This window comes from Cnephaeus nilssonii, assembly GCF_951640355.1.
Source record: "Cnephaeus nilssonii genome assembly, chromosome: 5".
NCBI classification, from domain to species: Eukaryota; Metazoa; Chordata; class Mammalia; order Chiroptera; family Vespertilionidae; genus Cnephaeus; species Cnephaeus nilssonii.
Genome location: NC_137076.1, coordinates 78580191 through 78597135, shown reverse-complemented (window position 1 = coordinate 78597135; position 16945 = coordinate 78580191). Strand labels below are relative to the sequence as shown.

General features: G+C 37.7%; 1 protein-coding gene across 2 annotated transcripts in view; it reads left to right on the top strand.

Annotated features, from left to right (window-relative positions):
• Positions 1-7936: 7936 nt before the first annotated feature.
• KLHL3 (kelch like family member 3) overlaps positions 7937-16945 on the top strand; it is a 209228-nt gene continuing 200219 nt past the window's right edge. The window contains exon 1 of one of the 2 annotated variants that reach the window (XM_079771905.1): positions 7937-8023. The gene's annotated coding sequence lies outside the window, so the exon portion shown is untranslated. The remainder of the gene's footprint in view (positions 8024-16945) is intronic. The other variant, XM_079771904.1, reaches the window with a different exon arrangement.

Sequence of the window (16945 nt, the reverse complement as noted above, 5' to 3'; positions counted from 1 at the left end):
CTTCATCTTTACTGCTAACAGTTTCCTTTCTCTTTACACCAAGGAGACCATCTTGGTATTTATGTTTCCTTTTTTATTCAGGGAAGTAAATAATTACAGAGGAAGAAACCTTCAAATCAACAAAAGAGGTGGTGGAAAGGATTAGGTGGCATGAGGATCAGTCCAATGGAGTGGAATTATCCCCATTTAAGTGGCTTCAATTTTGATATGGTTCTACTGTTTAAAGCATATCTATTTATTCCCTCCCTTATGGATAATCCAAACTTGATTTAATTACCATGTACATTGGGGTCCAATAAATAGATATTTGAACACATGTGAGCCATATAAAATTTTCCACAGCTGACCGTGTAGGTATTACCTTTCTTTTGTGTTCAGAAAAAGTTTAATAATTGCTGCTTGGGCATGCAGACATTATTCAGTAGAAAAAGCACAGTAGACTTGAGTATGTATTTGCCTACAAAGTCTTATTTCAGGAATCTCCCAAACTATTTCTCCATATCTGCTCACTGATATTTCAAATTCCATTAAAAGGGAAAAGCCTTTTCATCCAAATTAGAAAGACTTAAAATGTAACTGCAAGCGACGACAAGAATAATAAAAATAACCAACATGTATAGAATTTTTTATGAGTAAGGCATTATTCTAAAGACTAAGTGTGGTATATGTGACTGATATTTGGTTCTTCCTGAGAACAAGGTTTGATGGGGGCAAGGAAGAGGAGATAGTAGATTTGAGGTCTGTTAGTACCTAAAAGTTAGAAAAATACTCTAACAGCCAAGTAAGGAAGATACCTAGGACAAGCAGTTAAATTGTCAATTTTAAATGTACCATAGTTGAGGCAGAATTTTACATTCATTTGCTCTCTTTTTTTTTTTTTTGAGAGTTAAAAAAATTATTTGAGTTAAGCAGAGGATATGCCTAGAAGCAAGATCTCAATAGACTGAGAAAAATGCTTCCTAGCTCCATTTTTTATCTTTTAAGCATTGCCTCTTTTTTCCCCTGGGTCTTTGTAAGGTGTAACATGGGTTACAGTGTAGTACCTCTATGGAACATCTAGGCTAAGGTTCTCACTACAATAAGGGGCCCAAAGGTTAAATTAGGAAAGGTAAGTAAGGTCCTCTTTTTTTTTTTCTTCCTGGTTAATTTTCACCCAAGGATATTTTTCCATTGATTTTTAGAGAGAGTGGAAGGGAGGGGGAGAGTCATACAGAGAGAAACATCAATGTGAGAGAGACACATCGATTGGACTGGGGATTGAGCCCACAACCAAGGTATGTGCCCTTGACTGGAATCTAACCCGGGACTCATCAGTCCTTGGGCCTACACTCTATCAACTGAGCCAAACAGGCTAGGGCAAGGTCCTCTTTTATGACACCATTCTCAGAAGTTAAAGGTCTGTATTTAATAATCTATTATGAATCTGTTTTTCTACTTTTAATGTTTGGTTTGTTTTTGTGAATGTTTTATGTCTTCTCACAAATATAGCTATTTGAATGGTTTAGTTGCTTATTTGAGAAAAATTATAAAATGGAAAAATCATTAAGATGTCAGGTGGGTTGAACCATATTGCAATCTTTCCCCAAAGACAACTTTTCCCATTTCTTTCTCTAAATTACCAGTAAGGGTCTCTGGTAAATTATTCTAATGTCTCACATAATGTATGTAACTTCCTATTATTTCCTGCTGCATGTTAAGGGAATTCCTTCTTGTCTTGTCATCAGTAGAAGGGTAGCTGTTTAACTGTCATTCATTCATATCTTCCTCATATATAGCTCTTGTTTTTTTTTGGTTTGTTTTGTTTTTAATATGAAGTATAAATGCTGTTGTAAAAATGCTTCTGTGAGCTTCTAAAGTCAGAGGTCAGGTGTGTATGATGAAGCTAATTTCTGTTGTATTAACTGAGAAGGAAAATGTCACATTGAAGATGAAGGGACTAAAGAGTGGAGAACATTTTATTTATTTTCAGGTTATACATAAATCTTTCTGATTACTGAAGTTCTGCATAGACATATAGTGAAAGGGAATCCCACTGTAGCACTTGTAATTTGAAATATCCATTCTAACACCTTACTCAATCTTATATTCTTCTCGTAAGAAATAATGGACACTCCACTGGGTTTGGAGTCAAACAGGAAAAGTGATAATGCTAATTTGGTTAATGTTTTAGAATTTTCTAGGCACATTAACCTTTTTTATTTTGAAGACCTGAGTCTATTTTAATGCCCACTCTACCACCTACTTACTGTGTAACCTTAGACAAGCTGCTTAAACTCTCTGAGCTTTAATAATTAACTGGAAAACAAAGATAGTATCTGCTATATTAACCTAAATCAGAGGTTGCTGAGAGAGACAAATGAAACAGGAAATCATACAGTGGACTATATTGTGATATATCTCCTACATTAGGTTAACCTTTTTCCTGTTAACCTAATGTAGGAGGGACTGTTTATTATTTATCTTGCCTAGGACAGTGTAGCTCAGAATAGACCCTATAAAAGCTTAACTTTTATGGAACTTTTACCCAGTAATTTTCCCCACAGAAGATGTTGTTAATGATAAAGATGGTAAACTCCTGTGAAAGATAATATATTACAAATTCAAGGTCTTTTTAAGACCTAAAGGCTCACAGCTAAAAAAATACTCATGTAGAAAAATTTTAGATATCAGTATTGGCCATCTTCCCAAGACAAGTCTAGCACAGAAACTGATAAACACATAGAAAGTGTTTAACAAATGTTGGTTGAATAAGTTGCAGTTTTATTTATTGCCCTACACACCCATTCTTACTTGACCCCATGAGAAATCTTTATTTATAGGGGTAACCACTGGTCAGGCAACTATCGATCCTAGAAGCTTAAAGGGGTTCCAGGAGACCAACAGAAATCACAGTCATAAACTTATTGGAGATATACTGAGCCTGATAAAAAGCAATGCAGGGAAGTGCTAGCTACTATTTATTGAATTCCTACTCTGTAATTCACATATATTGTTCCAGGTCTGTTAGTCTCTAAGTCTAAACTCTTTTCCTCACCATCTTCATTGCAAGAAACACTTGGAAAAGTACCTATCCAAGGTCTTGGAAGCATGAAGAACCATCCCTTAACAACGTGAACCAACCATCTATAATTTAGTCATTTGCAGAATGAGGAACTTCATGTAGATGACCTCTGATTCCTTCCATCTCTAACATGATATATTTGTCTCACTTCATAGACCCAAATATTATGCAAGAAATCTCATCTTAAAAGAGAATCCAATATCTTTTTATTTTGTAATTAACAGACTATATTTAGTAGTACTAGTATCTAGTTAAGAATGCTGTTTAAGTTTTATTAAAGGTATTTAATCTAAATTTACCTGAAGTTAACAATGCTGGTAAAATACTTAGTGGACTATGGTAGGTATTGTTAAAAGAAAAAATTTTAAACGACTTTTAAGTATCAATTTTTAGAGACACATCAGTTGGTTGCCTCCTGCATGTGCTCCAACTGGGGCCAAGGGTTGAACCTGCAACCCAGGTAAGTTGATCAGGAATTGAACCTGCGACCCCTTGGTATATGGGCCAACGCTCTAACCACTGAGAAACATGGAAACACTGGCCAGGGCTTAGGGGTTTTTTTGTTTTTGTTTTTAAATATAATTTTATTGATTTCAGAGAGGAAGTGAGAGCGAGAGAGAAACATCAATGATAAGAATCATTGATCAGCTGCTTCCTGCATGCCCCCTACTGGGGATTGAGCCATGATCTTTTGGTACATAGGTTGATGCTCAAACACTGAACCATGCTGGCTAGGCCTTAGGTTGTTTTTTAATCAATAATTTGTTTGAGGGGTGGGGATGGTAGTAGATGGTGGTGTTTTAAACATAACCCGACTGGCAAATTCACTTACTGAATTTTCTTTCCATTTATACATTTGTTCTCTCAATACAATATAGACAATTCTGTCTGTATTCTGAGACTGACTGTGAAGAAACCGGTGTACCTATTTATATTGAGATAGGACACTGAATTCTGTTTTGGAAAAAGATTCCACTTCTTCAAAATCTCGTGCCATTTGAGCATTGTTGATTTTTTTTCTTTAAGTCTCTGTAACAAACCCTTAAATATGAATCTAAGCACATGACTTACTATTGCATCCATGGTGATGGAGGGCAAGAGAGAAATGACAGTTAAAATGATTCATCCTAGTGGAAACTTGGTCACTAACTGCATGATGTTGCAGAAGTGTGGGGAACCAGGTTTGCTAACGTAATTGTGATAGAAATGAATTAGCCTCAGAAGCTACTGAGGTGGTCCATTCTATCCTAGTACAGTGTAATATAAAATAAAATAAAATAAAATAAAATAAAATAAAATAAAATAAATAAAATAAAATAAAATAAAATAAAATAAAATAAAATAATAAAATAAAATAAAAAGTGATTCATCCAGCATGCAAGCTACCTGAGGGCAGGAGCTTTATAATGTTTACTGTTCTATCTACAGAACCGAGAACATCTGTTGAATGAGTGAATGTTAGGTCTCTCTGGCCTTACCATAGTGGTGGTAGCGCAGAGAAATTTTCATTGATGGTGCAGAAATTCTCCTTTGGAATCTGGATCTCATATTCAGTGGGACTGGCTGTTTCAGGAGTAGTTGGCATATGGCTTATTAGGGTATTGTCTGGATTTTTGTTCTTTTTGTAGCTGTCACTGCTCCAAGGAAAGGAGGCCAGTTTTGGAGAAAATTTCCTGATCAATAACTTTGGAGTACTCTTTGATTTTTCCACTTCTTTTCCTTCTGAAAAACATAATTAGTCACCAGTTCAGATAGAGCAGAGAACCTTCCTCTTGGCTCAGGGTTGAAAAGGATCTGGGAGATCCTGAAGAATAATTACCTGGGGAAACAATGAGTCTTGCTGTGGAGACTGCAGACCCAGCCTCATTTTCTGCAATGCACTTGAATTCCCCAGAGTCTTCAGGAAATACTTCTGTAATAATCAAGGTGCAGACTTCCTCTGAAAAGGGAAGAGATTCAACATGACCAGAATATTTGGGTGCCTCAAATGAACAAACAAAAGTGATTCATTCTAGTGGAAACTCAACCACTAACTGAATAATGTGGGAAAATGTCAGGGAGAGTACTAGGAATAGAATATTCCTGAGAAAATCCATCTGATTAGATTTTTGTCTTTGACTGGGCTCATGAAGAGAAATCTTAAAAATATAACCCAAATTAGTACTAGCTCAGCCCCAATCACCTGCCTCTTAGTCATATCTGTTTTCTGTACTAGATTATGTGTTCCTTGAAAGCAGAGATTACACTTTATTTCTTGACTTCTAGATTTCTGTAGCTTTAGTGCTTAGCATAAAAGTTCTATATAGAAAGATGTTCTGAACTGACCTAAAAATTATCATTGCCATGGTAGTTAGATTTAATGTTGATACAGTGATGGCCACTGTGTGATGGGCACATTTCCTTCTTGGACATTCAACAATTTGGATGTTTGATGTCAGGATACCTCCTTACTGCCTCTGTTGCATAGTTCATGAGTCACAAATACTATGTCAACTGGAATTAGAAGAAGAATTCATGCTCTATGAGGTCAGACACAATGGCCAAGAAAGGAAACTGCCCATAGTCTCTGGTCAGGAAATATATGTTGAGTGAATGAATAGATGAATAAATACACTTAAAGAGTCTAGTTATCTTGTTTCTTCTGTGTGTCAGTTCAAGAGTTGGCACAGGGTAGCCTCAAAACTGCTCATGATGGCAAAAGTAATTTAGGACACAATGTATTCTTAGATACTAATTTTGGCTTAGTCATTTATTATCAAGATGTTGGAAATTTGTACTTACCAGGAATGGGTGATAAACAAGCTTCTGAAAGATAAAACAAGAGAATAGAGAGAAAATTTAAATGGTGGCAATTTATTTGGTTGGGAAAAGGGGCCATGTGTATATGAGAAATAACTTGAAGCTGTAATCTGGAATCAGAGACTATAAATTCTGGAGAGACTCATAAAAAGTGCATAAAGGAACGGACACTGCAGGGTGCTGGAAGAACTTTATTTTATCCTGTTCTGCCACGAAATTGCTCTGTGACTGTGTGAAAATTATGTTACTTCTTTGGACCTTTGTTCTTTATTTCTAACATGAAGGTAAGACCAGGTAATATCTTTTCACTGAATGTGAACCGTTGCTAAAACATTAATCCTGAGGTGCTCTCTTTTCCCCAAGAAAACCCTTTTCTTTTAATATCTTTAAAATAAAGTTAAACACATTATAAAAATACTGTAGTAGTATTGTAGAAAAATACATAAAAGTTAATAGTTTTCTCTGGGTGGTGAGAAAATGGGTAAAGTGTCTTTTTTATGTTATTATAGGTTTTCTACATTTATTATAATAAATTTGTACCCTGGCTGGTGTGACTCAGCTGGTTGAGCATTGTCCTGTGCACCAAGAGGTTGCAGGTTCAATTTCCGGTCAGGGGCACATGCCCGGGTTGCTGGCTTGGTCCTCAGTAGGGGGCTTGTAGGAAGCAGCCGATTCAAAAAATACAATAAATGTTATTTTAAAAAGAAATATCATGTCCTGGCCCATGTGGCTCAGTTGGAGGAGAATTGTCCCCCATACACCAAAAGGTTGAGGGTTCGATTCCTGGTCAGGGCACATACCTAAGTGGTGGGTTTGATCCCCGGCTCCAGTGGGGATATGTGCAGGAGGCAATGAATCAATATTTTTCTTTTTTTCTCTTTCTCTCTCTTCCCCTGTTTTTAAAAATCAATGAAAATGTCCTCTGGTGAGGATTAAAAAAAGAAGAAGAAGAAATACCATATTGTATCATACAGATGTTTCTTAAATGTGATGTGCAAATGTTCAGTTGTTTTGACTTAACATTTTAAATGAATATATTTTCTTCAGTTGGTTCAAGAACTATTTTGACTTAAACCCTGGCTGTAGCATTTACTAGCTTTGTGACCTTGGACAAGGTGTTTAACATTTCTGATGTTAGTTGGTTTTTTTTTAACTTATAAAGTGGCGGTAACAGCACATACCTCAAAATGTTGATGTGAAGATTAAATGAGAAATTGTTTATAAAGTACAAACTTAGTGTTTAGCATGAGTGATATTATCATGTTTTTTACCCTTTCCTAAGTTAATTATTCTATAGAACACTTACATAATAAAATATTTAGAAAGTTATCTATCAGTTTTCACTTGTCTTACTCTTTTAAAAAAATATGTTTATTCTCACATTTTTTTAATTGTTTGTATGCCAAGAACTCATTGGGAAGATAGTTAAGATTAATTTATGAAAATCAGTCCTTTCATAGCTATTAAAATTATAGTTTCATCAATTTGCTATCTTCTTTCCTCCTCCTTCTTTATATTAAAGCTGGGGACAGTGAAACAAGGAAGGGCCTAGGATAGAAGAAGCAACAGGAGAGAGATTAGACAGGGAAATGAGTCTAGATTTGGCTGCTCTAGCTCACTAAGAAGTCAGAGAAAAGGGGGCATTGAGGATAGGTTCAGGGATGCCCCTTGCTTTCTGGTTGCAAGTCTCATGGAGTTCCTTACAGTTTAGGAGATGCATGCCTATGGGGGGAGAAAAAGAGGAAGGGAGAGGCGTAGGCATGCTCCTGGGAGTGAGGAGAGCACACCTTCTTGTCTTTTTTGGTTGTTTCTGTTGAGGAAACATTTGGATATAAAATAACAACAATAGAAATCTCTGAGTCTATAATAAATCAGCTATTAAACTTTTAAACATGAATTAGATTTCAAGGTTAATTGGAATAAAAAGAAAATTGAAAATCTTATCACGATACTTTTCCTTAGAATCCGAAAGTCATCTGAGTTTGCTATCTTCTCTTTCTCTCTGTACCAGTGAACTTGTACTGTGGTTGTGGCCTGGACTTGGCATTCAAACACAACAAATTGACCTCTGGTTGTAGAGATGTCTTGAAGATGCTGAAGAACACAGAACCACAGAATGGAAAAAACTTTTACTGTATTCAATGATTTGGGATATAAGTTACAGTAAGTGTGCATACTTTTTCATTGTAATTATTGACAACTGACTACTTTAATCAAAACAAGGAGCTTCTGGGCATTCTTTTGTACTTTATAGTATTATTTTTATCTTAATTTTATAGAGTTGTGTTTAATAAGAAAGTTGTTATTCACGCCCCAAGAGCCATTTTTCAAAATAGAAAACAGAGTAGTTGAAAAGTCTTTACTGCCCTAAGTTGGTTAGAGCGTTGTTCGATAAACCAAGGTTGTGGGTTCAATCCCCAGTCAGGGCACATACAAGAATCAGCCAATGAATGCATAAAAATAAGTGGAACAACAAATCAATGTCTCTTTCTCTCTAAAAATAAATTTTAAAAAGTGACAAAAAAGAAAAAAAAAACAAAGAAAAGTCTTTACTCCATTGACCATTTTGTTGAGTATATATACAGTCACAGATTTAATCTTTATTATCGGTCAAGTAGCTTGGGCAGTTTTGTAATTTGTTAAGGGTTCTGAACCATGACTTAGAGGACTTGAGCCAAAATCTCAGCTCTGCCTCTGTCTGGTTGAAGCTGATCCTAGAAACTTGGAAGACTCAATCTCTGTGGAACTCAGGGTTTTTTTGTTTTTTTGTTTGTTTTGCTTGTTAATCCTCACCTGAGGATATTTTTTCTGTGAATTTTTAGAGAGAGTGGAAGGGAGAGAGGGAGGTGCAGAGAAAGAGACGTCCATATGAAAGAGACACATCAATTGGTTGCCTCCCACCCCCACCCCCACTGGGGCTGGAATAGAACCTGCAACCCAGGTCTGTGCTTTTGACTGGGAATCAAACTCAAGATTCTTACATGTGAAATAGGACTAGAAAAATGTTCAGCCTACCTTGAGGTTTTGAGGTTCATTTCAGACAAATCTGAAAACTTTCTTTAAAGAATAAAGAGTTATATTAATATATTAAAGAGTGTTTATTGACAATAGCTAGTTTAGTCTCACAGTACATACATGAATGTATGGCATTTGTGGTAAAATTCCATCTTAAATCCTCATTTCCCACCTCTCCTATTTCTAGCTCTAGAGACCTCTAGAATCTAGAATTACATTTCAGATTATAAATTGGTCCGGAGACCAAGAGGGAGTGTCTGAAGTCCTTCTATCAGGTGAAGCCTAGTTGAGACATAATGACCACCAGCCCAGCACTTGAACCTGATGCCTAGGACTGCATATCATAGGGAAAGAATCCAGCAGGAGATGAGAGGTGTGGAAATAATTGACACATGAGCCTGACAGTATCTGCTGAAAGAGAACGTTCAGAATTGATAGTAGTACTTCTTACTCTTTTTTAAAAATATATCTTTATTGATTTCAGAGAGGAAGGAAGAGGGAAAGATAGACAGAAACATCAATGATCAGAGAGAATCATTGATTGACTGCCTCCTGCATGCCCCCTACTGGGGATTGAGCCCACAACCCAGGCATGTGCCTTGACCGGAATCGAACCTGGGACCTTTCAGTTCGCAGGCTGACGCTCTATCCACTGAGCCAAACCCGCTAGGGCAGTGGTCGGCAAACCGTGGCTCCTGAGCCACATGCGGCTCTTTGGCCCCTTGAGTGTGGCTCGGCGTTAGAACCACTTCTTCAAAATAGACTCGCCTAGGCCGAAAACCGACTTCTGGGCATGGGCCACGAAGTTTCAATCACACTGTACATGCGCGCCCGCACGTGGTATTTTGTGGAAGAGCCACACTCAAGGGGCCAAAGAACCGCATGTGGCTCGGGAGCCGCGGTTTGCCGACCACTGGGCTAGGGCAGTACTTCTTAATGACATTGTTTTCTATGTCTCTCATCCTCTATGTGGTACAGGCTAAGTCCCTACTATGCTTCTCATACTTTGGGCCAGCAATGGGCAGAAAAATGTTCCAGTTCTGTCAGGTTTGGAAATTGGAAGAGGATTTCAACCTTAGTTTGGTTTGACCTAGCTGATTAAATTTTGCTGTTTTCAGTAGGTGATAGAGGAGTCTTCTCAATCCTGATTTCTGACTGTGACCAAAGCAGGAAATAGATACTGCTTTGCATATTGACTTCTTCATAAGGGTGTCTTATAGCTAGTTAAGAGAACCTGATAAACCTGGAGGAGAAAGGATTGCTTGGAGAGAGGATTGCCCTCAGAGCTGAAGGATTGACAGAGCAAAAGCCTAAGAGCACAGGATAAACCATGAGTTGCTCTGTGACATTTCACCCATTCTGGAACTCAGATTTCTCATATACAAAATAATCATCATCTCTGAGGTCCTTTATAGTTCAAATTTCCTTCTTTTTACCCCTTTGATAATACCTACAATTTATCTATAAAATCCAAACTCTGTCATGCAATATGGATAGGTTACCTTGGTAAACACTGGGGCCACAACACACATGGGTTCTGAAAGGCTGCTGCAGGGACTCTGCATCTGGTTTAAGAAATAGAAGAGACACTATCATCCATATCATCAAGGCCCTGAAACTGAGGTGCATGGTGGCTGTGAACTAATTGCATCAGTTTTAGCTGCTACTAACCACACCCTAAGATTACTTTTGAAAAGGATGCTTCTTTTTAAAAAATATATTTTTGTTGATTTCAGAGAGGAAGGGAGAGGGAGAGATAGAAAACATTAATGATTAAAGAAAACCATTGATTGGCTGCTTCCTGCACGCCTCATACTAGGGATCAGTCCACAACCTAGGCATGTGTCCTGACCGGAAATCGAACCTTGACCTCTGGTTCATTGGTCGGCACTCAACTACTAAGCCACATCAGAAAGGGAGGCTCATGCTTCTAATTTAGATGTCACTTTGGATGTCTGCTCCAAAGATAAAATGCCACCTTTTTATCTCTCTCCTCCAGCATTCCATTAGATGAGATAGTGAAATAAAACACTGGGCAATTATATATGAGAAATGAGTATTGGCAATTATTTAGAGGCTGTATATTAAAAGTTTCTAAATTTTACTGACTAGATTTTTTCCCTTCCTCCATACAGTTGTCCTTGTATTTTTTAGGTGTTTGAAAAAGCATCTCCTCCAACCCCCATTTTTTTAAAATAGGGAATTCATTCCTCAGATAGTTAGAATACTCTTTATGGTACTGAGCTCCTAAAAACCAACTGTCCCTTTTGGTCTGGCACGCAGACAAATGGCCAAACCACAGAACTACCATGGAGTTATTTCTGAGACCCATGGATTTCTTTATTGTTGTTTCTGAGATCATGCAGCTGGATGTTCTCCTCATGTCTACTACTTTTCAAGAAAGTTGCATTAATCCATGCAACTTCTCCTCTGGGCCTGAGTCTCCATTACTGGTACTCCTTGGAAGGCTTTTAAAACCGTACCTACCCTCTGAGGGTCAATACACAATGGTTGAACTAAGGTAGAATAACTTGATCTGATGTTGGAGGTTTCATTAATCTGGGAACTGATGGTCAGAGAAACTCTAGTGGTTTTCTTCTTTATCCTGTAGAAGAAACAAAACCAAACACAATCTAGTGAATGAAAGATTAGAGGTGGCTTTGATAGAAATGCCTAACTGTATACATTTGAATGTATATCATTTTTTCCCTAATAATCCTTATTTTTCTTTTGCATAATAATTTTAGTTTTTTTTTTATTTTTGACCAATTATTAGGGGATTATGTCTCCTAAAGTTTTGTTTTAAACTTACTTTTTCTTAGTTCAATAGTGAGTGGGCTGTTACTAAACACTTAATTTATGCACACGAAATAATGTATTAAAGCAAATAAGAATTTCAAAGTTCGGTAAGTTTTTTGGTGTATTTTTTAAGAAGCAGAATTTCTCTTATATTCATATGCAATAAATGCCCATTTGTACTTACTCTGACATTCCTGCATATTCCAAACACCATCCCAGAGATAAATGTTTTCTTACTTCCCTGGGTACCTACAAGAAAGAGAAAAAATATTCTGTCTAAATTTCACTGGAATTTAATAAAATTTAGTTCAACTGACTGTATTCACTCTAGGACCAGCAAGTTGGTTAGTTATAGACAGTAGGTCGACCCAGAACATCTGCATTCTTAACTAAGTTGGAACTACTTTAATATTTTCAGTTTAAAAAAATCCAGATGTTTACCTTTACAGAACTATAGCACTTGCACTCAGAAAAGATACTGAGTTATTTCCAAAAAACATCATTTCAGAGGGCATATATTAGTGTCTGTGAATTTGTGTTTTGGTCTAAAGTCTTTAGAATATTTGTTATAAGAAATTGAATAAAACAAATTGCTGTGCTATTATAAGGAAAGATGTTGTCAATGTTTGTATTATCTCTATGAGGACTTAATAGAGAAATAGATCTCAGTTCTTAGTATCATGAATAATTGGGCTTCTCCTGTGCTGCTAGTTTAGTTTTTCCTCACAGATACTCTGAACCTTAATATTGGTTGTATTTCTTGTTGTGTTAGCTACTTGAAAGTTTAAAGCTCACTTTACAGCCAATAATTTAACAGAGTCTGGAGTCAGTATCTTCTACGTTTATAACCTGATACTTAAAAACAACAACAACTATATCTGTGATGGTTTATTTACCCAATCCAACATTTAGATCACATGACTCCACAAAGGTGTGTATTGCTTTATGCTGTTTCCCTCAACCCCATCCCACAAATAAAAGCAATTGATACAGAGAGATTCCTCTTTTTCTAACCTTGGCAGTAAGTCCTCACACTACACTGGCCATCTTAGGTGAAGTTAAGCAATCACAGCATTACAGACTAAGGGAAGATATGAGAAATCTTGTCTAACATCTTCAGACAACAAAACTAAAGGACAGAGAGGTTATAATATTTGCTCAAGGTCATGCAATCTATTGGTAGAGTCAGAATTAGAATCCAAATCTCCTGTCTTCTAGTGCTATCCAAGTCTCTAGCAAATGAACTCTATATTACTATGTACATTTAAAATTTAATAATTAAAAATTTGTTTGAATAGAGACTATAGTGATTATTTTTCCTTTTACCAGGATAGTGTGCATTTATGGTTCTGAATTCATTGGGTAATGGAATAGTCCTTTTTGTATGTAAGCTCCATGATGGCAGAGACAATGTTTGTTTTGTTCACTCTTATATCCACCATGTGTAGTATAGTGCCAGGCACATAGAAGATACTCAGTAAATAGTTGTTGAATGAATTAATTTGCTTTATTGGCAGTATTGTCTATAAGACTTTAGGGGAGAATGTTTGTGGTTTCTAGAGATTCTAACCTTTAAGTATTAGACCCTGGAGAGAAACCCTATGAACAGCAGGGAAACTCTGACTGTAGCAGGAAGATAAAAATGAAATGCTTCCCCTCATGGGAAGAGAAGGATTAAGTGAGAGAGTATGTATGAAACTTCTTGGAAGAAACATAACTTATAAATAAATACAAGGCCAGTTGGTTCAAGAGGCTAGAATTTCCTCTAAGCCCCTTGGCATGTCTCAAAGGAGAAACTAGAAAACTGCAGAATAGTTATGGTGGTGGATGAAATTCAGGTTTTCCCCCACATTTAAATTGTTCTATGTCCCCAGGCTAATGAGAAGGAAAGAGAAAATCCAAGCCTTATAAAGGGAAGGTCATACTGGGACCCCCTAACATTCCAGATGCTTTCTGTTCTAAGTATGAATAATCAAACTTCATAGGCAAGATTTCCAGTCAGGGCACAATGCTAGCATTTGAGCCATGGGGTAAGTAGGATAGGCAGGACTTCCCATCTCCTGTGACTTATCTTCCAACCAATGAAAGGAGACAGTGATAACTAATGGAACCAAGACGTGCTCTGAATTTTACTTTGGCATATGCCACTGGTTAGCATGAGTTAAAACAGTCTGTGTCTGAAGATTGTATAGGAATGGACAAAAATATAGAGAGGACAGGTAGTGTGAAAAGTAGATAATTAGTTCAGGATTGAAGAAATCTAGATTTTGGTTCTAGGTCTGTCATTAATTAGTTATATGATCTTGAGTGAGACCCTTTGGGATCTTAGTGATCTGTGAGAAGTGGAATGGTCCCTAAGGTTTCTTCTAGGTCTTGCTCTTTTTTGAATATTTTCACATTTTAGGGTCTGATCATGCTTTAAAAATTTCTAATTTACATAATTACTACAATAGATGAAATTCCATGAGAGGATAAGATGAAGATGAACATTGGGCTAAAAGCAAAAGCAGTCATCATTTAGGGCTATGGCTTACACTGCCACTCTGGAATGTAGAGGTTTGAAAAATGAGCTCAGTTTTATTTTTTATTTTTTTTAGCTCAATTTTAGAGTTACTTAAACAATTTAAAATGTTATTTATTTATGAAAACAAATATTTCAAAACTCATTGGGTAAGTGATAAAACATGAGAACCACCTCACTTCCAGAAAAGGAGTAATTTATAAAAGAAAATTCCCTCTTAAATATTGAGTTCTTTTGCTAAAGCCACTGTAGTCTTTACATTTGATTCTCATATATCTTCCTCTAGGGGTTAGAAAAGGATGTTTAGAAAAATAAATAATAAAAATCCTTTTGCTTGACTGCTATGAAAAAACACCATACCCCAGAGTATTAAAATGAAAATGTGGGTTCAGAATACATGTGACCTGTCCTGAAGTGTTCCTTCTTGATTTTAGGTAGCACTGGGTATGTCCTTGAGAGAAAAAAATAGCTAGGGATTTTACTTTGGGGATGAGTTATGCTAGCAGGCTTCATGTCTCACGTAAATGGTAACCTTTGCTGAGTGTAACCCTAGCTCTTTGTAAAGAGAACAGAATTAGACTCCACCAAATGAAGAGTCCAAGATCTTGGCAATCTTACTCTGGAAAGATGACAGGATACACAGAGATCATACAAATGAACAATGATGATGCCCTTATAACATTGCCCGAATAGCTAGGATGTCTGCAGAGTTATGCTAGCTTAATGTATATAATATAGATTCAGTGGTCTGAAAAATAGAACACTAGATCTTTTTATTTTTTAAGTTATTATTATTTAAAAATATTTTTATTGATTTCAGAGCAAGAGGAAGAAAGAGGGAGACACATCAATGATGAGAGAGAATGATTGATCAGCTGCCTCCTGCACGCCCCACATTGGGGATTGAGCCCCACAACCTGGGCATTGTACCCTGACTGGAAATCAAACCATGACCTTCTGGTTCATAGGTTGATGCTAAACCACTGAGTCATGCCGGCTGGGTGAACCCTAGTCCTACCTAATAATAGACAAATATGCAAATTGACCATACCTCTGACACGCCCATAAGCCACGCCCACAAGCCACACCCACTATCCAATCAGAGCGAGTATGCAAATTAACCCATCCAAGATGACTACAGCCACAGAGAGCAAGGTTTCCCAGGCAACAGAGGGAAATAAGCTTTCCGCGAGCCATTGCAGGCCTAAGCCTCCACTCAAGCTACAAAGTTTCAATTATAGAAGGTAAACAAATTCAAACAGAAATGGCGTCAGAATGGAGCTTGAGAGAGCAGGCCAGGGTTGCCACCGGCAACAGGGGAAGCAAAGCTTTCCGCACACCCTGGCCGGGACCACCCGCTTAAGGCAACAAAGTTTCAATTATAACCCCAACAGAAATGGCTGCCACTGCGGAGGGAGCCCCAGGCTTGGCTCTGCTCCAGGCTACAAAGTTTCAATTGTAGAAGGAAAATAAATTCCAGATACCAGGGCCTCCGCTTGGGTTACCAGGGGGAGTGACCGGCCTGCAAACCACCACAGGCCTCTCGCCCAGGCCACACCACACCTCAAGGGAACCCCACCCTGATCAGGGACACCCTTCAGGGCAAACCAGCTGGCCCCCACCCCTGTACCAGGCCTTTATCCTATCTAATAAAAGAGTAATATGCAGATTGATCAACACACAATATAGCTGCCTCATGTGGTCAAAGATCCTGCCCCCATGTGGACCCAAGATGGCCAGCAGGAGAGGGCAGTTGGGAGGCACCCGGCCTGCAAGGGAGGGCAGTTGAGAAGGACCAGGCCTGCAAGGGAGGGCAGTTGGAGGTGATCAACCCTGCAGGAGAGGGCAGTTAGGGGTGACCAGGCTGGCAGAGGAGGGAAGTTGGGGGCAAACAGGCTGGCAGCGGAGTGGTTAGGGGGTGATCAGGCTGGCAGGCAGAAGCGGTTAGGGGCAATCAGGAAGGCAGGCAGGCAAGCAGTTGGGAGCCAGCAATCCTGGATTGTGAGAGGGATGTCTGACTGCCCGTTTGGGATCGGGTCTAAACGGGCAGTCAGACATCCCTCCAGGGGTCCCAGATTGGAGAGGGTACAGGCTGGGCTGAGGGACAACCCCCCTCCATGCACGAATTTCATGCACCGGGCTTCTAGTTCTTTATAAAAGTGAACAATTGAAGAATCTGATAGTAGCTACATTAAGCAAAAATTAGGGAAAGAGAAGTGAAGTAAGGCAGAATAGCAACATACATTTCAAATGTCTTTAAATGTCAAATGATTTTGTCTATTTTAGATTTATTTTAAATATTTATTTACTATTTGTTAAAAAAATGCCATACTAAGTAACCGTCATTCACAGAAAAAGATAATTAATTTGAAGTGTCCACAGAGCAACAGATATTATGGAAGACATTTGTTTTTTATTTTGTATTATACCCAACAGAGCAAGAAGAGGGAGAAAAATAGTTGAGGAAAGAGGTACAAGAGTTAAGTCAGAAAAAGAGTTGTGAATTGTGTGCATGTATGATGATTTTCATCACTTTTTGAAAAAGTCCAGAGTTTCTGCTTTCTATGGCACAGGCTATCAGTTTGCAAAAATGAATGAATTTGATTTGTAAACATATTCAAGGTGTTTGAAGAGAAGATGATATTTGACATCAACTGAGTATTTTGATGATGGTTTTGAAAAATTCTTAAGGGAGTTTTGGTACGTGAGAAATTCTAAACATGCACCTCATTATTTCTTCCCCAGTTTAT